Source organism: Ixodes scapularis, unplaced genomic scaffold, assembly GCF_016920785.2.
Source record: "Ixodes scapularis isolate PalLabHiFi unplaced genomic scaffold, ASM1692078v2 PGA_scaffold13__105_contigs__length_92229423, whole genome shotgun sequence".
In the NCBI taxonomy this organism is placed as follows: Eukaryota; Metazoa; Arthropoda; class Arachnida; order Ixodida; family Ixodidae; genus Ixodes; species Ixodes scapularis.
Window position 1 is genome coordinate 13595068 of NW_024609839.1, and position 25949 is coordinate 13621016.

The following is a 25949-nucleotide window of genomic DNA, read 5'->3' on the forward strand; positions in this document are numbered from 1 at the left end:
CAAACTCCAGTTTGTTAAGTCTAAGCGCGTCCTATGTACGTTTAAACACGGTAAATTAAAGGCACCTGTGCAATTCTCTTCTGTTTTTTGTTTGCGACCTATCTCTGGTCGCACGTTTCTTTTAAACGACACATCAGATCTCTTGCGTCTGCACTTGGTACAGCCGTCTTGTGGTGTCGGCTAATAACTCTTGCCTTGCGCCGTTTTCTTGTCTGTAAGACGGTCTCCAAAGAGACGCAGCAAATGCTCAGGGCTGTGTTCGTTCCGCCGTGACAGAGATTCGCTGCGCCCTGGTCGTCCTCGAGAGCCCTCTTGCCGCCTCATTGGTCCGAGCGCCGCGGCAACACTTGCGAAAGGGGGACTGGCTCGTCGGCCTTTAGTCGGAACGATGGATGGCCAACTTGGGGATGAAGTCGATGAGCAGCAGCTGGTTTCAGAACCAGTGGTAAGGGACCCTCATAATTAGCAAACTTAACTATTTTTGTTTGTAAAAAAAAAATGGTTAGACAACAAGTCAAACTGTGAGCATAAGCAAAATCATATTGTTAATTTTGTCTTGCAAGAAAAGCCACTCTTTGAAAGTTGTGTATATTGATTGCAGAAACATTTCATCACGAAAACTGCAGCAATGGCTGTCGGCTACAGTTTGGCTTATTAAGAAAGCCAATAGCCGACACTGACCAATGGCTAACACAGTAAGAATGTGTAATGGCTAACACAGTAAGAATGTGTAAGCTTCAGACCATTTCATTCGTAATAAAAAGATTGATGTAATTGCCGTTAGACGAGAAGTATAAAAGGATGATTGAAGGCAAACTTTGCTTGCGTTGTCGGATCAAAAGCCACTCTTGGAAGTAGATGCAAGCTAATTAAGGAAACATTTGGTCGAGAAAACGGCAACAACAGCTGCCGTTTTCTCGACCATCGCCACATTTGCCACCGGCCAATAGCGACATTCAGTGATCTCGCCAACTTTGCTGCCAACCTGCGCAACAAAAGTCTGAGAAACGGAAGAAGTGTCTCTACGCCTTCACTTTCTCATTTATAAGCTTTTTCTCTGAGCACTGCACAAGCTGTGCTAGCCTCGCACCCGTAGCACGAACAAGCTGACGCAGAGTAATTTCAATAACTGGAGCCCATTTTCGATCGGAGGGTACTTACGTATTCCATCATGCTGTTGGAATCGCACCGCTGCTTTCCAAGCTTCCAATGTAGACCGACCTGAAACGAAGCAACACGCTCGTTAACCATTGAATAATCTGCAAGAGTTGGAGCAACAGTCCTGTGCCAATACCACCTAGAAGACAAGGCCTGCGCATGACGTTTCGTTAGTAGATCCCCGACCCGCCCCAAGCGGCAAACACCCCGAAGCTTGACGAGAGTACGGGCCGCGTCGCAACTACGTCGCATTCACTTGCGGCCGCAGCTGTGCGCGTGACTGCTGAGCGCGAGCTGATAACGAGCTTCCAGTGCATTTGCGACGTGCACGCGAACGCTCCCTCGGCCAGGAGCGTGAGCTAGCACGCGCTCCTGGCTTTGAGACGCGCATTTCTAGCGCGCGCGCTCGTTCTGCGGTAGAACGCTTCGAAGCAGCTACCCGAGGTATAAACAGCGCCTTCGAAAACGGCGTCCAGTGTCAGCGTCCAGCGTCCAACGAAGGGCTTTTCAGCCCTTCGCGCAGCAGTAAGGCAATTTCGCTCATGCATTTGATGCTCCACGTGAACGTCTAACTTCATCGTATGCTATTTGCAAGAGACACTCGGCGTGAGCATCTGTTTCATTATCTGTTACACAAACCACTAAAGCAGGCGATGGAGCAGACGATGTAGCAGACGATGTTGCTCATCCGGGCTTGCTAGGGGGCGCTGAAGGGATCTACTAGTGATGACGTTTAGAGGAGGAAACGCGCAGGCCTTGTGTTCTAGGTGGTATTGCCTGTGCCCCCATGGGGGGTTTACGCCTATGCTAAATAAATATGGCAGAAGCTCTTTTGGTGGAACTTTCAAGGGCGGTTTTTTATAGATATGCAACTGAAACTTCACCGTTCCATCAAAGTGGTCTTCTAGTCATACGATGGGTGGAATTCCCGTCAAGAGGGAGAGGCTTGTGTGATGACTCGGATTTCAGTATAAAGAGATTGTACTCTAGCATGAATCGCCTTGATATGATGATGACATGACATACTGATAATACATCATATCATCATATGATATGACGACTCTACAACCTGCTATCAGGTTGTGCAATTGCCGAAGGTGTATAGTGTGGATGCAAGACTGTCTGCAGCACTTACTTGCTGCAACGGAGCAAGCGTTTGCACAAAATTTCTCTACGTTTCTGAAAATCGGAGCAGTCAGCAGATGATGTTCCTGCTGTCATGACGAAACGAATGCAGTGTAGTGGACACCCCCCCCCCCCCCTTTTGAATATTAAAAGGTGGAAGAAACCAAAATGACAGAAAAATTTTCACACTGTGGTGTCTCTGGTAATAGGTCAGCATTTTTATGAACAAAACCCGCACACTCACTTTCTCACCAAGAACTTGTAGGCTAATTGTTTGCACAAAATTAACGAGGCAAAGATCTGATTTAGAAAAAGGAGCGAAACCGCCGGAATGTTGAGCGTGATGTTCACATGGTCAGAACCTTGGCACAGATCACATTTTCTGCACTCCCTCTCTAAATTAGAGTGGCTAACTGTATGTGCTTGATGTGCAAAGCAGGCACGTCGAAGATGCGCGAGCCTTTCTATTAGAAGTTTACCCATTATCGAGTAAAGCCATCACGAAGAAAGTGTGGCTCGGTTGACTACAGTGCAATCCACTTATAACGTTAATGAAAAACCCCAAAATTGATTCGTCATAACTGATTATCGTTGTATCTGGGCTAAAAACTGGGCGTTTCTAGTCTTGAAACTCTAGAAACTGACCGTTATAAGCAGTACATCGTTATATCTGGTATCGTTAGAAGTGGATTGCACTGTACTACACAGATTCTCCTACCAATTGCCTTTGTTTGCTGAACGGGAATTTGATGTTCGTTTGATTACAGAACACATTTTTGCAGCGGAACTCTTAGGAGAGAACCGTCGTGAAGAGCAGTCATGAAGAAGGGTCACAAAGGACTGTGACGTCACCTGACGCCATGACATGGTGATATCAAGACGGCGTCATTTTGTCACAGCTCGTAGCCTTTTGTGCCTCCACAGTCCTTGTCGGCATGATCAAGCTATTCATTGTTTCACCTCAAGTGCAGACACATCCGACACTTTGGGCTGACGTGACCGATAAGGCAGTGTCAGACGCGCACCGTCATGGTGCTTCTCTTGTTTATGTGTGCGTTCTATCATCGCTGAACCAATCGCAGACAGACTGGTTCGTCTTGTGGTTTTAAAGCTGCTTGATTGGTCCCAACTACCTTGTAGCAGCTTTCAAGTATCCTCATGGATGCTGCCAGAAAGTTTCACTCCCGTAACTGAAGTATTTTTTTCTGCAATAAATTACTTCCGACATGCAGGTGCCACCTGAAGTGTGGGTTTCTGAACTTTCAAACACATTTATCTCAATTTCACTTTTCAGCATTAACCTTGTTTCAGGAAAGCTACCATTTGATAATGAAATGATGTGTGGATCCAATTTTTGAAGTTTCTGTACTGAAACTTTTGTAAAGAACGTACTTTTCTATGAGCTTACTTTCTGCATTTTCATGGTCCTTTGTTATAAAAAAACTGCAGTAACTTAAACCGAATGCTGGTAAACAATTTTTTTTTTTAATTTTCGCATTTTTATTTTTAGTAGAAATGGTGTTTTGTCATTTCTTTATATAGCCGTGTGACAGAGATGTTATACTGCATGCTTGTTCAAAAGAACTGGCCATTATCATTTCCTTTTCTAAACGAGTTTTTCTGGGGGGGGGGGGGGGGGTGCATGTTCATTTTATGTACATTTATGTAACTTTAAAAAAAATATACTTATACTTTTAAAATTTAGCTTGTCATCCTCTTTACCAACTATCAATATGCTCTGCAAATTTTATAGGAAAAAGACTAGCGATTAAAAAGTTTGCTTTCCTGAGTAGTATCCACTCTTAAAAAAACACTAAACCTATGAAAAAAAACTTTTTTTATTTGGAAGGACAGGACGTCTCAAAATAAATACATCTCTCAAAATGAATGCATATAAAAAAATTGTTTTTGTTTTGTTTTGTACAGGGTGATTTAAGGAGACGCCAGGCTCTTTAAATGAGCCACAAAATTCGGTTTCTTAACCTATCACGCTACGACTTTGTGCAGCGTTGCCCACAGATGGTGCATTTTTTTTTTAAATATTTGCAAAGACCGAAATTACCTGAGAAAAAAGTAAAGAAAGAAAAAGGCTTAGCTCCTATGGAAATGCAGCGAAGCCACCGGTCTTCAAACAACACGGCGCCGCTTCGCACTGGACACAAGAGATGGCGCAACGGCCGAGCATACGGCGCCCAGAGCCGGCGTTTTTAGCAGACAATCTTTTCGACTCAAAAGCGGCGCGCATTCCGCTGTCGGCGACAGTCGCAAAAACAAAAACAGGCGCGGTAACAACAAAAAACTGCAGTTTCTCGTCTGCTGAAGACGCCGGCTCTCAGCGTCATAAGCTCGTTTGTTGGCGGCAGTTGGCGTCGCGACCGCTTGCGCCATCTCTTGTCTCCCGTGCGAAACGGCGCCATGTTGTTTGAAGACCGGTGGCTTCGCTGCATTTCCATAGGAGCGAAGCCTTTTTCTTTCTTTACTTTTTCCTCAAGTAAGTTCGCTCTTTGCAAATTTTACAAAAAAATGCACCATTTGTGGGCAACGCTGCACAAAGTCGTAGTGTGATAGGTTAAGAAACCGAATTTTGTGGCTGATCTAGAGAGCCTGGCGTCTCCTTGAATCACCCTGTTGTATTGATGATGCAGTACAAATTTTTCGATATCCGGGGAATACCAAAACTGTACTCTAGGCCAGGTTTATACGAAACTATTTATTGTCCATTCCAACTCAAGAAAGTTTTTGCTAATCTGGGGATAATGAAAATACATGACAATTACAAATATAGACTTGCCATGAAATATAAACAGGAATATACCAAGAGTAAGAGATTTTTATTTGACTTGGCTTCCGTCAGAAAAAAACCGCAAACTCATACCCTTCGTCACCGTGACCCTCTGATAATAGATATGTACATCGCGTATACTGACTACGGCCTTCAGACGATTAGAAGAGCCCTGCCTCCGTTGCTCAACACTTTCTCGCATTCCAATGTTGATATAGTATCTTTAACCCCAGGTGACATCCATGAATATTTTCTTTGAAATAATGTCGTGTTAACTTTTTGTATTTTGCAAGTCCATTTCCTTCATTGTTGTGTGTGGCTGATATCTAGTTGGCATTTTCGGCCCAGTGTTTTGATTTTCTTCCCTTTGTTTTCTTATTCCTGTTTTGCATTAGTGGACTTTTTGCTTTGTACAATTTTTGACACCGCTGTGTTCCTTTGAGGGGGCTGGGGACCAGTCAAGCTCTTTTTAAGCTTTCCTCCCCAGCTTTTACCATATAGCATACATGTATATGGTAAATAAACTATTATTATTATAAAAAAAAAAGTAGAGCGAGGGAAACGAGAGCTGGGGAGGAGGAGGCAGACGAAACGCAAAAGAAAGGAGGAAGTTTCCCCCTCTCCTCTCCAGCATACCGTCTGCTTGCTCCTCCCCAGCCTTCCTTTCCCTCGCCCCAACTTCTTGAGTTGAAATGGGCTATAGTGTTCGCTCTGAGGCAACTCGGAGGTCCAGCAAACTCGGAGCAGACACTAGTTTTTTACAAACGCTATCATCATCATCCCACAGGGGTACAGTTTCGGTTTCGTCTGCAAACCAAAACGTTTCTATTGTAGCATAAATATTATAAAAAAAAAAAAAAGTTCTTTGTGAAAGACAAATTTTGAGACATTCCTGTTCTCACCAGATAGGGTACTAGGTGCAATGTTTTTTAAAGTTTAAATGAAGTAGAATAGTGTAATTTCGTGTTTGACTTTAGCCCAATTTTAGAATGAGAGAGCCCTTTAACGGTTGCCTGCAGAAATGCAATGGGCACAAAAACAGGACCGCATGGTGTTGAAGGCACACTTACCTTGTGGTAAAGGTGACTATTCTCCCAGTCCAGGACTTTCTCTATCGAATGCCGCGTCTGCAAATAAGATAGATTCCAGTTTTCTATCCCGTTCCGACACAGTCTTCGAAGGTCTGTAGCCGTCTATACACGTGGAAAAGTGTACATTAGCGCTTTAGTATTTGCAAGATGCAATCATAAATATGACGCTGCAGCATCCAAATGTGTACAAGTTGTGGTCATACACCGAGCGTCTGTCAGCACCTGTTCTAGTGTGCTAACAAAAACAACAAAACAAATGTACAGCACGGGGCTTCAGAGTCTTCCCTAAACGATAAGCATGTAGTTCTTTCAGATTTGCTTTAAACAATGTGGAAAACACGACCGAAGGATACTTGATTTTTCTTGCCACGGGCACTAGTCGAAACTTGAAAGCTACAGAGGCCAGATTCACGAAGACTTTCTCAGGCTACGCAACTTAGCTATGTTCGCAAGTTACACACATCGTAAGAAGTGCGAAAGTTAATATTTACGAACTGAAGTTCTAGTATTTTGGTGCCCTGCAAGCTCCCGATGCCAGCGAGAGCGTGGCTGTTGCTATGGCGATAGTCCTTTTGGCCACACAAACAACTAATCAGGGCTCAACCCGCTTCGGAGCACGTGGATTCTGGATTACAACAAGCGCAGGTGGACTTTCCGCCAGTGCTTGTCTGGAGATTGTTTCCGCGCAGTGAAATGACGACGCTATGATTTACATGGGCCCTAATGTCGAGAGAGAATGCCGAAATAACTGCCTCGGTCGACTGCTGTAAACTCAATCACTACGAAGTCAACACAACTACCATCGTTGCTAAAAGAAGACGGCTTGCACTGTTCGTCTGCAAAAGCGACGCACAGGGAAAAAAATTGCTGCAGCGTTTTTTCGCGGCCTCGGGGCTGTAGGAGCGAGCAGTCGTCCAAGAACATACATGTGAACTACAAAAGTGTCGGAAAGAGCCATGTCAATAAGTATTTAATACACTGGGAGGGCACATGCGCCTGTTTGATCGAATCCCTGGAACAGCGCTGCTGGACTGCATCTCGGTCAGCGCCTCGGGACCAATCTTTTATTTATTTATTTATTTACTGAAATACCTTAAAGAGTCACTGAAAATAAATGTTTTTAAACAGTCTGGTTGAAACACGCGTGCCAAAAACTAACTTTGCGCAAAACCAAAATAAGTTTTTAGAGCAATATTGACGGTGTGAGACGCGATTTAAGCGCGAGACACATGGACGGCAAAATCATCCGATCCGATGTCCGATCCGACAGTCCGAACGCCGCTCCGAATCGCTAGACGCGACAGTTTGAGACACACGCTTCCGACCTTGCATGCGGCACGACGATCCGTTCAGCTCCGCCCAGGACATCGAAGCACTCCAGCGGAGGTCCGCGTTCACAGATCTCTGGTCCCAGATTGACGGTTTAGCTCACACGAGCGAAGTTAGAAGCTTGTTCTCGTTGGTTAGCGTGTGCATTCTTTTGCCGAGGCCATCTTTCTCGAACGGGTCAGCCGCCAGCGAGATCCTCGCGTCCGGCTTCCCGCGCCCGCCCCGTTTTCTTATTCGTCCCGCCATACCCACTACGTCATCATGACGTTCGCGCTAGCTGTGCTGTCATTGGCTGGACGCATCCGACAATCCGTCCGCCGTGCGAAACTATCTGGCGCGTTGGACGCGTGTCGGATCGCTGATCCGACGTCTGAAGCGACCAAATTTTTCGGATCAGGCAGTCGTACTGCCGGATCGGACGTCGGATCGGATGGTTTTTTCGCGCATGTGTCTCGCGCTTTAGTCGGTAGTAACCTCCTTTCCACTTGTTTTCTCTCTCGGCATTTCGGGTGCTAGGAGGACAGGTGGATCGGCTTGGCCCTCACGTTGAGGTGGCGAGAGTGTATGACCATTCCGTGACGTCATGGACATTCCACGCAGAAGTTTAAACAAATCTCGAGCCTTCAATACTGCTCCAAAAATGTATTTTTTCACGTAAAATTTATTTTTTGAGACGCGTGTCTCAACCAAACTGTTCAAATAAACTTCGTTTTTTTTTTTCGGTGGCCCTTTAAAGGTTTTCTCAACTGTATTACATAAAAAAAAGGCACACACCTTACGAGGAAAAACTAACTAAAAACAACCAAAAGAATCGAAGCAAAAAAAAAAAAGAATAAATAACTAAAGCAAGTCACACAGCCACCACTATTTTAAACAAGAAATGATTGAAAGAAATCAGAACATTTGTAAAAAAAAAAAAAAAAAAATAAGAGCCTAAAAATATTTGTGGTTAGTTTTGGTGACAAAGGAATCGGGAAGGGCATTCCACCAAACAACATATTTTTGAAAAGAAAAAAAGGAAAGAAAAAGGAAGAGGTTTTTCAGGTGTAGTGATCAAGTTTGCACAAGTGGTGAACATGAGGCGATACATTGAGAAAGTGATTTTTGCGGGCCTTTGCGGCCCTTGGCCAAGACTCTCGGACGGACGGCGGCAAGGCGACGCCTGGAAGTGGTCGTTCTACCGCGCACAAGTCTTCGTCGAAACCTGCCGTGACTGCGGTTTCCTCCGCACTGCCAGTCCAGGCGACGGACGAGGTAGCACCGAAAGACGCTGATGGAATTACGCCCGTCCGACGGAAGAAACACGTCAAGCCTTCTTCTGGAACCTGTGCAAGCAGGAAGCTGTCGTCAGTCCCTAGACGACCGAGGCTTGAGGCACTTTTTGTTTCCCGCCTTAGTTCAGACACTTGGTGCGATGATGTAGGAGCAGCTCTTACTGCCCTTCTGAAAGGAAACCTTTTACCTGCATCAAGTTGAAAACAAAACATGATAGCTATTCTTCTTTCCACATACCTGTGAATGAGGAAGACTTCAACAAAATTAATGTGGCGGACGTCTGGCCAATGGGCTCTCTTTTCAGGCCATTTTTTCGGAGCGGTACGGGGTAATGATGATCGTGACACAATTACGACGAATTAGATCGCAGCATAAATTGTTCACTCTTTTACCAAAATGTGCGCGGGTTGCGCGCAAAAGCTAATATATTTTTTAACAACGTCGTTCTAAGTGATTTCGATATTATTTCACTAACTGAAACTTGGTTGAACAGCTCCTTCGCAACAAATGATTACTTTCCCCCCGAATACACACTCTTCCGCCGGGAGAGAGATTATGAAAATTTGACTGTAAACTTCGGTGGCGGAGTCCTCATTGCAGTTAAACATCACTTGCATGCGGTTCGCAGGTTCGATTTTGAGTCAGACTGCGAATCCGTTTGGATTGAAATAACTCTCCGTGATAAGACTAGCCTTCTAATCGGCACACTTTATTTTCCTCCTAAATTTAATGCATCTATGCTTTCTGATCAGTTAGATATAGTGGGAGATAAGTTAGATGTTGACCGACACAGTATACTCATACCTGGTGATTTCAACATTCCTGATATAAATTGGAGTCCAGAACACTCAGCTCTGCCAACTCGTAATGCCTCGCCCAAGGCAAATATTATTTTGTCTTTTATTAACTTTCAGGGACTGAACCAATGGAATAGTCTTCAAAACCATGCAGGAAAAATCCTAGATCTTGCTCTATCTAACTTTGCCATCCACAGCCTAGTTTGTGTCCTTAACCCATTGGTATCACCCGAAGTATTGCACGTCCCATATCTTGTCCCCCTTAAGCTTTTCGTGGGGAACGTGAAGCAAAAAACAAATCCTGACTCGTTCTCCTTTTCAAGAGGCGATTACTTTGGTCTATTTCAGTATTTAGATAACGTAAACTGGGCACACATATGCAACATGACTGATGTAAACTGCGCGGTAGCAGCGTTTACTAAACATATCGTATCTGCACTTGAGCGCTTCGTTCCCAAGAAACGTCCCCAAACAACTCGGTATCCTCACTGCTATTCTTTCGAGCTGCGATCAGCCTTAAGATCCAAATTGCATTATCATATGAAATATAAGGCTTCTGACTCAGCGTTCTGGTACGCCAAGTTTTCCGAATAACGTGCGCAGGCAAAGTCGTTGTTGCAGCGCGATAAGGGAGTGCACCATGAGTCAGCAGAGCGCCGTTTATATCGTGACCCATTGGACTTCTGGAGGTCCGTCAAGAACCGTACAGCCACAACTACATCGACAACAAACATCGCTGACTCATCTGGAATTCCGATTAGTGAACCCGAAGAAGTTGCGAACGTTTTTGCGAGCTATTTTGCCTCTGTATATTCTTGCAGCCGGAATGGTTTATCTGCGCCTGACGCTGGTGACAGTGGTAGCGATTGCCTATCAGTCCCGTTATTTGAAATCGCTGACATTAAACTTGCAATTCAAAACTAAAACCTAAGTTATCGGTCGCATTTGACGGTATCCCGAGTTTTATTGTCAAAGGATGTTCTTCCATTTTCACACCCATTCTAACGCATATTTTTAACCTTTCTTTATCGAGTTGCACTTTTTCTTCGATTTGGAAAAAAGCGATAACCGTGCCGATGCATAAGAAAGGAAGAACAGATGACCTAAAAAAGTATAGACACATTTCATTATTATGTCCATTTGCAAAGGTTTAAAAAATAGTACTTTCGGGACATATTTCGAGCTTTTTTAAACATAAAATCCTGCCCTCACAACACGGTTTTGTGCGCGGAAGATCAGTATAATCAAACTTGGTGTCTTTTCTTAATTTCGTTTCGCCTATCGTGTGTCAGCAGGGTCAGGTTGACAGTGTATATTTTGACATGTCCAAGGCATTTGATTTGGTTGACCACTCGTTACTTTTACAAAAGCTGATATCGTACGGTATGAGTACTACATTATGCACATTGCTTCACAATTATTTGTCCGATAGATAGAACCTTGTACGTATTCTCGGTCATCTCTCCCGGCCTTTTGTCACCCTGTCTGGTGTTCCCCAGGGGTCCATTCTTGGACCAATTCTTTTTAATGTTTTTATAAACGACCTTCGTTCATGTGTTCTACATTCAGAAATCCTGCAATACGCCGATGACATCAAGTTATTTAGGCAGATAGTAACTGTAGAGAACTGTGTGAAACTAATGGATGATGTAAAATCAGTGAGCGATTGGTGTAGTCTCAACAGGGTGACACTTAATCCCACTAAGACTGTTGTTATGTCATTTGCTAAGAAGCTAAGGCCTTTCATTTTTCTTACCAACTCGGCAATGCCCCGTTGCAAAGGGTGGATTGCGCTCGTGATATTGGAGTTTATATAGACTCTTCTCTTTCATTTAATACATATGTCAATAACATTGTCAACGCGTCTTTTCGTACGTTAGGTGTCATATCCAGAATCACACGCGAGTTTTTCATGTGGGCCTGTATTATGCAGTTATACTTTTCATTAATTAGGTCTAAGCTAGAGTTTTCGTCAGTTGTGTGGAATTCTATTGGGCGTACGCACCAAGAGTCGATTGAAGATGTCCAGAAACGTTTTTTTCGAATTTTTTACGACCGCTATGTTGGGTGCATTGTTTACTTTGAATATAGAAGACTTTTAGAGCGATACAATTGTTCTACTTTGAGTGCCAGACGACGCAACAGAGATCTCATATGTTTGTTCAAATGCCTTCACGGAGTCAATGATTGCCCTGACCTAACTTTATCGATAAATATTCATGTCCCGAGAAGATTTTTGCGCATTTCTCTTCCATTTTATGTTAATGAATTTTTCCGAACCTGCCCCATGACACGTATTCAGACCTTGTATAATACTTTCAATGATTCTTGCATTGACATTTTAACCCATCTTTTGCAGCGTTCAAGTTTTCTCTTGCGAATCTATAACCATCTTTGTAGCGTTCAAGTTTTCTATTGTCAATTTGTAGAATTATTATTTTTTTTTGCTATATGTTAATTGTGCATCATTATAAGGGCTTCAAGCGTTTCATGAGCACAAGAAATAAACAAATGAATGAATGAATGAATGAATAAATGAATCTCTCTACATTCTGTAGAAACAACGAACGTTTCCTTTTTCAACAAGAGCGTTTGCTGTCGCTGCCTCTGAAAACAGGGCAATGACAAGGGGGAGAGACTGACTTCTGAGCTGAAATTCGAGGTCAGAAATTAAACTATTTATACGGGAAGGGTCGACAAGGGTCGCGCGAGCACATTCTATTCAGCAGACGGTCTTGGCCAGGGACAGTCCGAGCGACACAGCGTAGGAGTGCCTTGCTAGGCTTAGTGTGCCGAACTAGCCCTTGGCAGCTGCTTGAATGGCGAAATTGCTGCCGTTGTAGCTTTTTTTCGGATATCTTCGGATCTAGCGTTCGTAAGATTGTTTCATAAATCTGACCTCCGGTCTATAGCAGCTTCTACGTTGCTTGCACTCATGGAGAAACAAAGCGTACCTGTGAAATACCACTTGAAGTAACTTGAATTGAAAAAAAAAACTATTCAGATGAACAAACTCAAATTCCCCAGCAAAGCCACACTGTGCATAAAGCATTTAATGAAGTGAACTTTCACCGATGTAAACTATTCTTTGAGGTGCCTTGAAATTTGTTTGAGTTGTATTTCACTGTATCTCCCGAGATTCGACATGGCGGGGATCGAAGCGCCATAGACCTTATTTTTCATGGTGAAGTCGTGCAGGACTTTGAAGACTGTGTTGCGAGACTCAAAGATGGTGACACGTCTGTGCTGTTTTAGTGTTCCTACGTTGTTGCAAATTGACCGAACAAAGGAAAAGAGATGAAAAACAAAGAACTGCAGCCTGTACTAGAGCCTTTTTTCTCAGACCTGTAGAGAACATTCATTATGAGAAGCGATAGAAACATCGCTATCTTCAAGGACCATTGCTTCCCATTTTTGATAAGTGGCACCAAAAATAGAGAAGATCTGCACTCTGTAGGTGGCACAACCTGTTGCCCAATGAAATAGGGTTCAGCCACATTTATCTACCTATGTTTTGGGCTCCTGTGAAACTGCGCGGAACAAATCTTTCCAGTATGCCTCTGCTCCTACAGCGTGCAGCCATAGGAATCAACACATCGGCTTGCATTGCAAAATTTCAAATTCTTGCATACCCGCAATTGGGACGCGAACATAGTCTCTCAAGATGTATGTCTGTTTTTTCAAAGCTTAAGTCAGAGATGGTAATATATTAAAATTAAAGCACAAACGACGGCTGTGCATTTCCTATGGCATATACCGGATGTTTGTTGTCTGCACACTGGTTTTTGAGCTTTTCCACAGGTGGTCATTATTCATCATATATTGTTAAAAGTATTAATTAACGCGATTATCTCGCACATCGCCAGCCTCTACTATTGGCGCTTAGTGTTTTTGCGTATTGCGAGCCATGCGGGAGCGAACTCGTAAACCAGTGTGCAGACGACAAACAGGCTTTTATAGGACAAAAAAAAAAAAAAAATACACGGCCACTAGTTTCGCTTTATTTCGGGTTCTCGCCGCGACCAACGTGGCGAGAACCCGTCTTTGCGCATATTTAGCCTTTTTCGACGATTCTCTTTTGAGCAATGGTAGTATGCAGCATAAAATCAATAAAAACCGATACAATGCCAGCACGTTTTGATGGGCGGATGCTATGTTGGGCTGCACTTCGTTTGAAGTTCACAGGCAACCTTCTAGACTGTGCTTGTTACTTGAAAAGGGTTCATTACTATAGTGGAATCTCGTTAATTCAAAGCCTCTATATTCGAACTCGTGGATAATTCAATCTAACATGCAGGTCCCGTCCCATGAGTTATAAGGGAGGAAACTCCCGGTAGTTCAAACTTTGCATTATTCAAAGAAAGTTTTGGTCCCCTTTGGGTTCAAATTATAAAAATTCCACTGTACTTCCTCCTAACGCTTGGGCTAGATGCTCCCAAAGAGAACTTCGGGAAAAGATAAACGTTGGGGAGGGAGCTCAGTGTTGTTGTTGTTGTTTGCGGGTTTTATGGCGCAAGAGCAACGATGGCCATACTGCGCCAAACTAGGTAAATTAAATTCAACTAGAAACGGTGTACTAAAAAGGTATTTCCACTATAGTTTGTGTAAAATTGCTATATGTTCTAGAAAAGCTAAGAGACGGTCAATTGATATCAGAGGTTGCTCCCCTAGGAAAAGTGTAGGATGGAAAGGGATACTGTACGTGAAAAGCTCAGGAAAGAAGAACTTGTGTTGTTGTAGAAGACCAGGGCAAAGAAAAATATGTAGAACGGACAAAGTGTCTCCACAGTGGTCGCACTCCGGTGGTTCCTCACCAACAAGTAGGTATCGATGGGTGAGGAAGGTGTGCCCGATCCTCAACCGGCACAGAAGAACCTCACGGAAACGGCTCCGGTTATAGGAGCTTTCCCAGGTGCCGATGCTTGGCTTGATGATATAAAGTTTGTTGTTATCAGCCAAATCCCACTCAGACTGCCACAGTTTTAAAAGTGCAAGCCGTATGGGCCTTGTTAGGTCTTGGTATGGAATCCACGCGTGTGATGGTAAGAGGCTACGCGAGGAGGCGGCCAGTCTATCTGCAGCCTCGTTGCCTGCAATGCCCGCATGGCTCGGGATCCAACAAAACCTAATATCCTTCCCATCTCCGAGGCCCAGCTGAATTTTAGCACGTACCAGTTGAGTTAGCGTGTTGTTGGTTGGATTGAGTGAACATGCTGCAGTAACAACGCTCCAGGAGTCTACAAAAAGAACTGCTTTCATCACTTTGCTCCGGATAATATAGTCAAGTGCTGAGAGCACGCCATATAGCTCGGCAGTAAAAATGCTAGCGATATTATTTAGCCGTGTCACATGTGTAAACGAGTTTGAATGAACAGATGAGCCTACATGCGTTGAGGACTTGGCTCCATCAGTTTAAAATTGGTGATAAGTCTTGTACTTTTCTTGCAGTGCAAGAAATTCTTGTTGAAAAGCAAGTGGCGAGACATTATGTTTATTAAATTTTGTGAAGTACCAATCACAAGCTATATGCTTGATATCCCATGGGGCAGTTTGACTTGCACTTTCTATGAGGTAGACATTTTCACGAGGCAGGCCAAGGGATAGATGCAGGTTCTCAAAACGAAGACTCAAGGGTCGAACAACAGTTGGCTTATGGTCAAAGGTGCGACAAAATCTGTACTCTCGGATATAAGTGTGAGCTGGATGACTAGAATCCGACAAAACTTTGTAAACATAGACTAGACTAAGGAGTTGCCGCCTTTTCTCCAGTGACATTTCATTAGAGTCAACATACAAGCTTGGGATAGGGGATGTTCGAAAAGCACCACTTGCTAGACGCAACCCAAGATGGTGCACTGGATCAAGCATCTTCAATGCAGACGGTCGAGCAGATGTGTACACAACAGCACCATAATCAAGACGTGATCTTACGAGAGAGAAATAGAGACGAAGACACCTTTTATCGGAGCCCCAAGACTTGTGAGAGAGAACTTTTAGGATATTCATAGCCTGCATACACTTTTGCTTCAGCCACTTGAGGTGAGATACAAAGCTAAGTTTACGGTCGAAAATCAGTCCCAGGAACTTATGCTCTGGTCTTAATGCTATGATACTTCCATTTAAACTGAGAATCGGATCTAACCGAAGCCCACGCCGCAGAGAAAAGGGGACACAGATTGTTTTTTCTGAAGAGAACTTAAAACCATTTTTGTTTGCCCATTTAGTCATTTTATTTATGGTTAGCTGCAACTGTCTTTCGCAGCTAGACATATTACAAGATGCCACAGAAATTTGAATATCATCCACATATAGGGAGTACGACACGGAAGAAGGTATGACCTGACAGAGAGAATTAATTTTTACAGAAAAAGAGTAACACTCAGGACTCCACCCTGAGGAACCCCGTTCTCCTGAACAAACAAGTCGGAAAGTGTTGTCCCTAGCCGTACACGAAAAGAGCGATCACATAAAAAGTTTTTAATGCAGTAAAGCAATCTGCCGCGTACTCCATACATAAAAAGGTCACGCAGGATGCCATGTCGCCAAGTGGTATCATAAGCTTTCTCCAAGTCGAAAAATACCGATACGCAATGCTGCCTGTTCACAAATGCCTCCCGTACAAAAGTCTCCAGCCGAACCAAGTGGTCGGTCGTGGAGCGTCCAGGTCGGCAGCCGCACTGATCTGCATCCAAAATATCATTTTGTTCAAGGAATTAAACAAGACGCTTGTTGATTAACCTTTCGTATGTTTTTCCCAGGCAGCTCGTCAATGCTATCGGCCTGTAACTTGACGGGAGGGAAGGGTCTTTTCCAGGCTTCAATAACGGGATCACTTCTGCCTGTTTCCATTCAGTAGGGAAGTATGAATCTTTCCATAAACCATTAAAATAAATTAGGAGAGCTGAGAGTGATTCCTTTGATAAATGTCGAATCATGTCGTAATGTATACGATCAGGACCTGGGGAAGAGTGTTTCCGGACATTCAGAGCCATTTGGAGTTCCACCATTGTGAACGGTTGATTGTAGGGTGCGGAGGTTCCTCCTGCCAAGCTGGTTTTTGTTCTCTCTACATCAGACTTAAACTTCAAAAACGCCGAAGAGTAGTGCGAGGAGTTTGAAACGGCTGCAAAATGTGCACCTAACAGATTGGCCTGGTCGTGCAATGAGGATGCAGATGGAAAGAGAGGAACTGTGAAACAGCGGTATCTGCCTTCGACCTTGTGAAGTCGGTCCCACACTTCCTTTGCTGGGACATAGCTACTAATAGAGGACAAATATCCTCTCCAAGACCTCCGCTTGGCCTGCTTCCTTGTCCAACGAGCTTGAGCCCTATTTCGCTGAAACTCTATTAAGTTCACAAATGTTGGATACCTGCGAAATATGCTCCAAGCCTTATCCTGTTTCTTCTTGGTGGTGGAACAATCGTCATTCCACCATGGTTTACATTTTTTGGCTATTTTACAGGAAGTCTGAGGGGTGGAATGAAAAGCGGCATTAATTATCTGTTCTGTAACGTATGTCGTTGCTTCTTCTTGTGTTAAGGACTGGAACATGGGAGGTTTCAGGTCCGAGTTTAGGCTAAAAAGACTCCAATCAGCTTTTTCCAGTTTCCAACGAGGCGTACGTTTCATAAGGCTTGGTACAGAAACCGAACTCTCCAGGACGACTGGAAAGTGGTCACTTCCGAAGGCTTTATTTAAAACTTTCCACGTAAATGAAGAAAACAATGAGGGGGATGAGAAAGAGAGATCGATAGATGTAAATGAATTGTGAGCTGCGCTAAAAAAGGTTGGATCTCTCTTATTCATAAGGCACAGCCCAGAAGTTAATAAAAACCGCTCAAGAACCCCACCACGTGAGTCTTGACGGGCGCTACCCCACAAGGGGTGATGAGCGTTAAAATCGCCTAAAAGTAAAAAAGGGTGAGGAAGCTGTGTAACAAGTCTTTGGAGATCATGAAGATGCAGCGGAACGTTTGGTGGAATATAAATAGAGACACCAGTGATAAGGCGGTCCAAAAGAAGGCGCACAGCCACAGCCTCAAGTGGCGTATTGAGAGGAACCTGAGAGCAGGCAACCCCATTCTGGACAACCACCGCCACTCCATCGGATGAATTAGATGCGAGGCGATCTTTTCTAAAAACTTGATAGCGACGCAACACTGACTTATGATGATCGCTTAGATGCGTCTCTTGTAAGGAGAGTGCAATAGGACGTAGCTCATCCATAAAAAAATTAACATCATCAATATTACGTAAAAGACCGCGGCAGTTCCACTGCATAAAGTGAAAGTTGGTCATTCCTCTAAACAGAAGTTAAAAAGTTGCTAATCTAAAAAGTAAAACTAGGTAAGAGTATGTAAAAAGCCGTAAATCTGCCGCATATGGCAACAAAAAACAACATCACTTTGGAGGGATTACAGGTTTTTTGTTTTTGTGTTTATTTTTAGAAGTCTGCCACTCCATGTCGTCTTGCTCAGACGCATGAGTGGAGACTTCTGTATCCTCATCCATGGCCTCTGCTTCTTGAGGTGAGGCCTTTGCTGCAGGTTTGGGCAGGCTCGGAGAATGGGGCGTCATGCCCCGTCCACGACCAGGCCCAGGAAATGGACGGAGGAGGTGCTGGGCGGGGAATCGCCCAAGTGCACCCGTTCCTGCCGCTTAGGTGCTGCTGCAGGAGTAGCACGAGAGCCGTGCCGCTCCTTCGATGATGATCTTTCCAGGGAGTGTGGGCGGGAGCGTCCACCCTTCTCCCTGGAAGGAGATCGCGGAGGAGGGACGGTTGCCGTAGCCGCCGGCCCATCCTGAGCTTGGGAAGCAACCTGCATACCCTCTACGTGAGAGGGCTGAGGCTGTTTTCCCGCAGGAGCGCGAGTGTTTGCGCTCTGGCTGGGAGGATCCGTAGACTGCCCAGCTGAGATAGCATGCCCCGGAAGCTGAATTTTCAGCTGGGGCGTAGGGGACTGCCGTGGCTTCCCATAGTCCAGAAAGGACGTTTGGGTCGCCACTGCTACCATCAGTGGTGCAGGTCCCCGCTGCACCACCTGCGAATAGCTGCCCTTGCGCAAGAATGCGAGGCGGCGGCGTTCCTCTGGGTACGAGAGATTTTCTTTGACTTTAAGAGTGAGTACTTCCTTTTCTTCTTTCCACGTTCTGCATGATCGAGAGTATGCGGGGTGGGGATCATTGCAGTTTGCACAGTGTGGGTCGTTGGTGCAGGTCTCTGCGGGGTGGTCAGACTTGGCACATTTCGCACACGTGGCTTTTCCACGGCAGTGCTGGGAGCCATGACCAAACCTCTGGCATTTGAAACATCTTCGAGGATTAGACACATACGGCCAAACCCTGCAGTGAAGATAGCCAGCCCTAACAGCATCCGGGAGTGTGGTGGAAGCAAAAGTTAGAACTATGTGTTTTGTTTTCCGCTCTTGACCATCCCGACGCAGGGAGATGCGCCTTGCGGCTACAACTCCTTGGTCAGAGAGCCCTTCAAGGATTTCAGTGTCGGAACTGTCGATCAGGTCATCCTCAGAGATAACGCCCTGAATCGTATTGAGTGTACGATGGGGTGAAACAGTCACTTTGTGATCCGACACAGAGTTCAACGAGAGAAGTGCTGTACTCTGTTGTCTGGAATCAATTTCCACAAGCAGGTCACCTGAGGGCATCTTTTTGGCTTTAAAGTTCCTACCGACCCCACTTTCTAGCACTTTAGCAACAAGAAAGGGGGACATCTTGGAGAGTGGGGTGTCATCTTCGGAGTGTACAACCAAAAATTTGGGGAACGCAGGAGGTGATGGGATCGTGTCTTTTCTAGGGACTTCGGTCCGGACCCTTTTCAGGGCCCGATCAGAGGGAGGTTTAGCTTGAGAACCCATAAAGATGGGAGAAAAGTTCAATGCCCGGGTGCACCGCCCACCACGGAGCCCAACAAGGGGGTAGGTAATGTGCCATAGCAAGAAAGGCTTGGCTGACACAATTACTCTACCAGTGCTGCCCGGGCACTATACCCTAGTGTGGTTGCAGGGACAGGACCTGTTTCCACTCAAGGTTAGCCCTTGCCGCCTAAGAAGGTGAAAAAGGAAGGAAGACAGTGCAGAAGAAAAGAGAAAGAGGTGGAAGGAAAAGTGAAAGAAGGAAGAAGAGGGTAGAAGGGGCGACTGACTGAATCATCCTGGTCGGGCCAAGCCAGGACACCCGTCTACGAGAAGCAGGGGTCGAAGCGGTGTATTGCCTCGCCCGGGGGGCCCCGAAGGGTCCAAACATACCCCGGGCTTAGCTCAACTACCAGGGTCCCCTTTTCCCCGGACACGGGTACGCCACGCACAGCCAGACGTGGGTGGGCGAACCCACATGGCTCGGGGTTCGTAGTGACGCCACTCACCAAGCACCTACTAAAGCAGGTGCCCCCTGCGTGCGGATATGGTGGCCCACGCGGCTGGGGTCCGTGGTGACGCTACTCACCAAGCACCTAGCACCTAAGGTGCAGGCGCCCCCTGCGGAGCTCGGGGTCCGTGGAGACGCCACTCTCCAAACACCTGCTTTCACAGGTGCCCCCTGCGGGGGGAGCTCAGTGTTCGAGAAGACGAACGACTCACCCGTTTGCTCAAGCAGACGACGGGACAGAGCGAGCATTCGAGGGTACAGCAACAACACAGGCAGCCGCAGAAAAGCCACTTGACGTTCACGGGTAGAGTCTTGCGCAGGACGCTGTTGATGCGCACAATGGTAGCTTTGAATTCTTCTGGAGCCACCTGCGGTAATTTTGCAGCTGGTTAAATTACAGCTAGCACAGCACGCCACCTGGCACGAGAAACAACTCTTGGCCCTACGTGTAAACGAGGAGGGCGCCTTTTCCGATCGACTACGGTGGATGAAAAGTATGGGTCCGGCAACGGCATCTGCTCATAGTGCCCATTTGTTTCGCCTGCTCAGTTAGAGCCACTTGCCTGCCTCGTATACTGCCCCACATATTTTTAATGCACATTCCTAAAACTCGTTACACACTTCACGAATGCAAACCTCTATACACGTGGACTACTTCCTGTGGCATTTCAGAAGTGAAGAGCGCTCGTGCACAGCTCTGATGTTCGAGCGCCCATGGGCCGACAACTTTGACCGCATAGCCTCAGCAAGGTGTCCTTGAGTATATACTCTGTTGCAGGTTAAGAAAAGGAAGACAAGCTCTGCACAAAAAGCCCTCGAATCTTTCTACTTTAGCAGGGTGAATGCCAAAGAGGAGGTGAGTTCACCTGCCTCCTCTCCAGTGTTTGATATGCTAAAATCGAAAGAATGTAGGGCTTTGCAGGCAGAGCTTGTCTCGCTTTTCTTAACCTGCAATAGAGTGTACACGTAGTGGTCGGTTTTCCTTGCTGCATGCCCGACCCGGAGAAATAACACGGAGCAAAACGGTTTCAACAACAAGAAACTACATTGAATTGGACGTGGACGGGACGAGGAAGAATACTAACAGAAAACCAACGAGCACTAGTGGTGCTTCAGTCCAGCCAGCGACTCGCTGACGGTCATCACAGTCCCTGTGAGCAGTGAGGCCGAGGCACAAATTCCATCGGTACGTCGAACCTAGCCGGAGCCCAACGTCATGGAACCGCGCATGACGATTTCACTGCTTCATGTTCCCATAGCCATGCTTTAGGATTCTGGGGCCGCCATATCACTTATAGGGGATTTCTCTGCAAAGCATAGGAGACGATCAATCAATCAATCGATCAATCAAATCTTTATTCAACATCGCACAGATGTTGGGGGCGCAGACAAAAAGCCTATAAAAGGCTTGACTGAGGGTCTGCGCCCCCTACGAAAAACGTAGCATTGCAACAGGGGCACGTCATAACAAAAATAGATAATCACATTGGAGGTGCGTCTCAATTCTGCGAACAAAACACTGTAAGAGCGGTATAGCAACAGAAAAAAGAGAACATACTGTGACTTGCAAATGCTAATCAACATTTAGATTATTTAATAAGAAGGTAAGTTAAAACGAAGCATCTGACGACCGTAATTTGTACGTGTCTGTGGAATAATCCAGTGACAAGTGGGACGTATATGGTGTATGTGTACCTTACGTTGTAGATGTGATAAATTTAAAATTTCCATGTTATGTTGTCTGATGCTCATATTGTACCGTTTTAGTAAAATATCGTTATGTAATTGAGGTATTGGGAGAATTTTGTGTGTTTCAAAAACAGACTTAGAATGGGCACCATATGGTATGTTTGCTATGATTCTAATGGCTCGTTTTTGGATTACATGCAGTTTGTTGATGTTGGAGAAAGTTGTTGTGCCCCAAACCAAAAAAACAATAAGAAATTACAGAGAAAAATAATGAGTTGTACAAAAGTTTCTTAATACATTGAGGCATAAGATGACGTAATTTAGACAGTACACCTACAATTTCGGAGATTTTTTTGGCAGTCATATCAATATGCTGATTGCATGTGAGATGCTCTTCAAATAACACTCCTAGGTTTTTTTACCACTGAAACATTCTGAATGGATTCTGAGCCAAGCTTAAGGTCAAGAGTGGGAACATAAGCATATTTATTTCGGGGTCTGAAAAGTACTGCATGAGATTTGCTTGTGTTTATGGTTAACGAATTTGAATTGGTCCAGCTTTGAAGCAAGCGCAAACAATGGGAAGCTTGTTCTTCGAGGTCCGACACTTGTGCGCCTCTAAAAAATAAACTGGTGTCGTCGGCGTAAATAACGAATGTTGGGTTAGAATCAGACTTGTACGTAATCCGTTACAAGTAACGGAATTACTTGTAATCCCTTACATTTATCAGTAATTTAGTAACGGAATAATTACATATTTTCTAGAGTAATTTTAAAGTAATTCCCTTACACTTTTGACGTAACGGATTCCTTGTAATCCGTTACATTTTTTTGTCAGAACCAACCCCCCCCCCCCCCTTCTAAATATTTTTTTTTTTTTTTTTTGTAAAGTCGAGCGGCAGTGACACTGTCACGCGAATCGACCAGCGCAAAGGGAGGCTTGGCACTCTTCAGTTTCGCAAACCCTTTTTTTGCAACACCAAGCCCCTGAATCTATCTTTTTTTTAGACCCTAACATCCATGTAAAAAAATCTAAATGAACAATTCTACAAAAAGAAAAAAGGGGGGGGGGGCAAGTCATTTTTGATTTTTTTTAGTTCCTTTTTTTGGTGTCCTCCTCTCCCCGAAGACGGGGAGAGGAGGACACCAAGTGATTGTGCGCCTCTTCGGGAAGCTCCAGGCGGTAAGTGCACTGAAAAAAATTAACACTGTCCTTCTCAGTTATAGTGACTAGGACCATTTTCATAATGTCACAACACCAGACAACGCTCCGTCTACCCTACACTTTTTGTGAGTCAGCTTCTTGCGAGCACTTATAAAATGGTAACAGTCTTCCTTTCTTCTTCTTCCTGTTTTGCCCCAGCAGGACGCATCTTATCTCAAGCAGATATTTTTACAAATAAAACATAATGGTGGCTGACGTAGACTTGATATTCTGGGCTTGAGGAGAGAGTGAAATTCGTTAGTGGGGCCATAGCGCGGCTTACTTAGTACTCTGCCCTTCGCTGGCCGTGGCATCAGCGGACGTCTATCGGGAGAACACCGGAGTAAACGGCAGTCGGTCCGTGCTCCGTGCGTTTTTGAACGGAACCAAGGAAGGTACACACGACAAACGTGCGTTCACATTTCCTTGTTTTAACCGACGTTGTAATTGTTGTTATGAGTATCCTTCTTTTTCCCTTATTACTTATATTTATGTACTGGAACCTTTTTTTTATTCACCAACGTCTTAAGTGAGGCTCGAACTGTTCAGAACGAAAGAAAGAAGAATATTGAGCCAAACCGTATTTATTATTTAATTATCCCCTTACTGTTACAACTATGTTTTGCTGTTGATGACTTCTACAGCTTCGCGATTTAGACAGTGGAGAATTTGAGTAGATCGGTCCGATGACTCCGATAATGATATCCGATACTTCGCCGCCGTCTTTGCGTATGCATCATATCGTTATCGGGTACCGTTATCGCCGGTATCGGAGGTATCGGAAGGATTTACTAAATCTCTCGAATAACAGGCAACGGCTGCAATGACGAAGCTTTGCTCTACATTCGAGGTAAATAGTACTTTCCTTGCTTCGCTGAAAAAAACTCAATGCAGAGCATGAAGCATTCGTGAGGAACAGTATCCCACTCCCATCCAGTGCCTCAGTTCAAAGGGTTTTCAGCTTAGCAGTCGACATCTTCAGTAAGAAATAACGCAAAATGTCTGAAGAGACTTTCGAGAGCCAGCTGTTGCTCAAAATACTCAAGGTCATTAAATGCAACAGGTGGCAAGAATAAGAACTTGAATAACCCTCGTCCCTTTGGTTCTTACTTGAGGAGAATAATGTTAAAAGTAACGCCACGAAAGTAACGGATTACTTTTTGGGGTAACGGTCAGTTACTTTCATGGGAGGGTAATTGTAGTTGTAATAAATTACAATTTAGCCTCGAGTAATTGTAAATGTAATTCCTTACTATTTTTCAGTAACCTGTACAAGTCTGGTTAGAATCAATAATAACAATGTCGTTGATGTAAAGATTAAAGAGTAAAGGTCCTAATATGCTACCTTGAGGAACACCGGCAAAAATGGGTTTAAGGTCTGATAATTCGTTATTTATTACAACTTGCTGACAGCGAAAATCTAGATACGATTTGATTATTTGTAAAAATGTACCACGAAAACCGTAGGAATCAAGTTTTAAAAGGAGTGTTTTATGATTTATGGAGTCAAACGCTTTTGAGAAATCTATAAACACACCAAGTATAATTTCTCTGTTTTCAAAAGATTCCAAAATTAGCGCTTTTTGAGTGAGAAGGGCGGTCTCTGTTGAGCGAAGCATTCGAAAACCGTGTTGGCAGGGTGTTAATAGGCTATATTTATCACAAAAAACCGCAAATTCGCTTGTAAATTATCTTCTCTAGGCATTTTAAAAAAATTGGAAGAATTGATATTGGACGATAGTTAGATATATCATTTTTATCTCCTCCTTTATAAATTAGAGTTACCTTGGCCATTTGCATGCTCTTAGGAAATACTCCTTGCGCGAGGCAACTGTTAAATGTATGCTCCGAGACAGGACTGACTAGATCTATTACATGTTTTATGGGATAAATTTGTAGATTATGCGGATCACGTGATTTACTGTTGCGGAGAGTCAATAAGGAACTTATAATTTCATTTGCGTCCGTTGGAAACAAAGAAGCACTGTGTGAATTACGCGGTCCCAAGTACGTCATACAATTTGGATCATGGTCGCTCTTAATTAAGGACACATTAAAACAGTCATTAAAACAGTCGGCTAATGTTTTTCCGGATAGTTTTTTATTATTTGATGTAATTTCAATAGTATGATTTGTGGCTTTTCTGACATTCAAAATCTGGTTTATTTGTTTCCAGACGAGATCGCTTCTTTTCAATATGTCTGTGTTAAATAATCTGTGCATGTAATCTTTTTTGGCCTGGCGGAGATAATACGTGACTTTATTTCTGTAGGTTTTAAATTTTGCAAAGTCATCTAAGCGTCTACTCCGAAAAAAGCGATTGTAAAGGAAGTTTTTTCGTTGAATCATGTTTAAACATTCTTTATTAATCCATGGCTTGCGCGCTTTTCTTCGTATTTTGTATGTTTTAAATGGGAAACAGTGAAGATAAATTGATGTAAATGTAGTAATAAAAGCATTATACGCGTTCTCTGGATCGGTTTTCTGATAAACATGATCCCAGTTCATATCTTCGAGACTGGTTCTAAAAAGTTGAAGCGTACTATCGTTTATGCTTTGATATGTTTCATAGCAAGGTTTGTGTCGTGATAAATCAGTGTGACAGTCAGCAAAAAGAAAAGTTGGCAAATGATCGCTTATTTGAGTAGATATTACTCCTGGCAGAAGGGATGAGATATGAATGTTTGTAATGAATGCATCAATTGACGTTGATGTCCTCTGTATGCGTGTTGCTTCTCTTATGACGTTTGCAAAGCCATTGCATTCTAGTATTCTATTTACTTCACGCTCTGCTAGAGACGGGGATAAAAAGTTGATGTTTAGGTCGCCTCCAAGGATTAAATTAAGCTTGTTTTCGTTAATCCAAAATAAATATTTATCAAGAAAAGATAAAAACCTCGAGACGTTTCCGTTGGGAGGGCGATAGACAACAGAGAACACATTTTGACCACAATTCAAGGATAATATTTCGCAATCACTATCAACTTTTGAAAAAGCGGGGACAGCAGAACATTCAAAAGACTTTTTGATAGCTATCATAACCCCTCCTCCTCTTTTATCTTGGCGATTTTGAAGGAAAGTGTTATGTTGCGGCAGTTCAATTACTTTGCTACC

At 44.1% G+C, this 25949-nt stretch overlaps 1 pseudogene; it reads right to left on the reverse strand.

Annotated features, from left to right (window-relative positions):
* Nucleotides 1-376: 376 nt before the first annotated feature.
* LOC115309257 overlaps nt 377-25949 on the reverse strand; it is a 30899-nt pseudogene continuing 5326 nt past the window's right edge.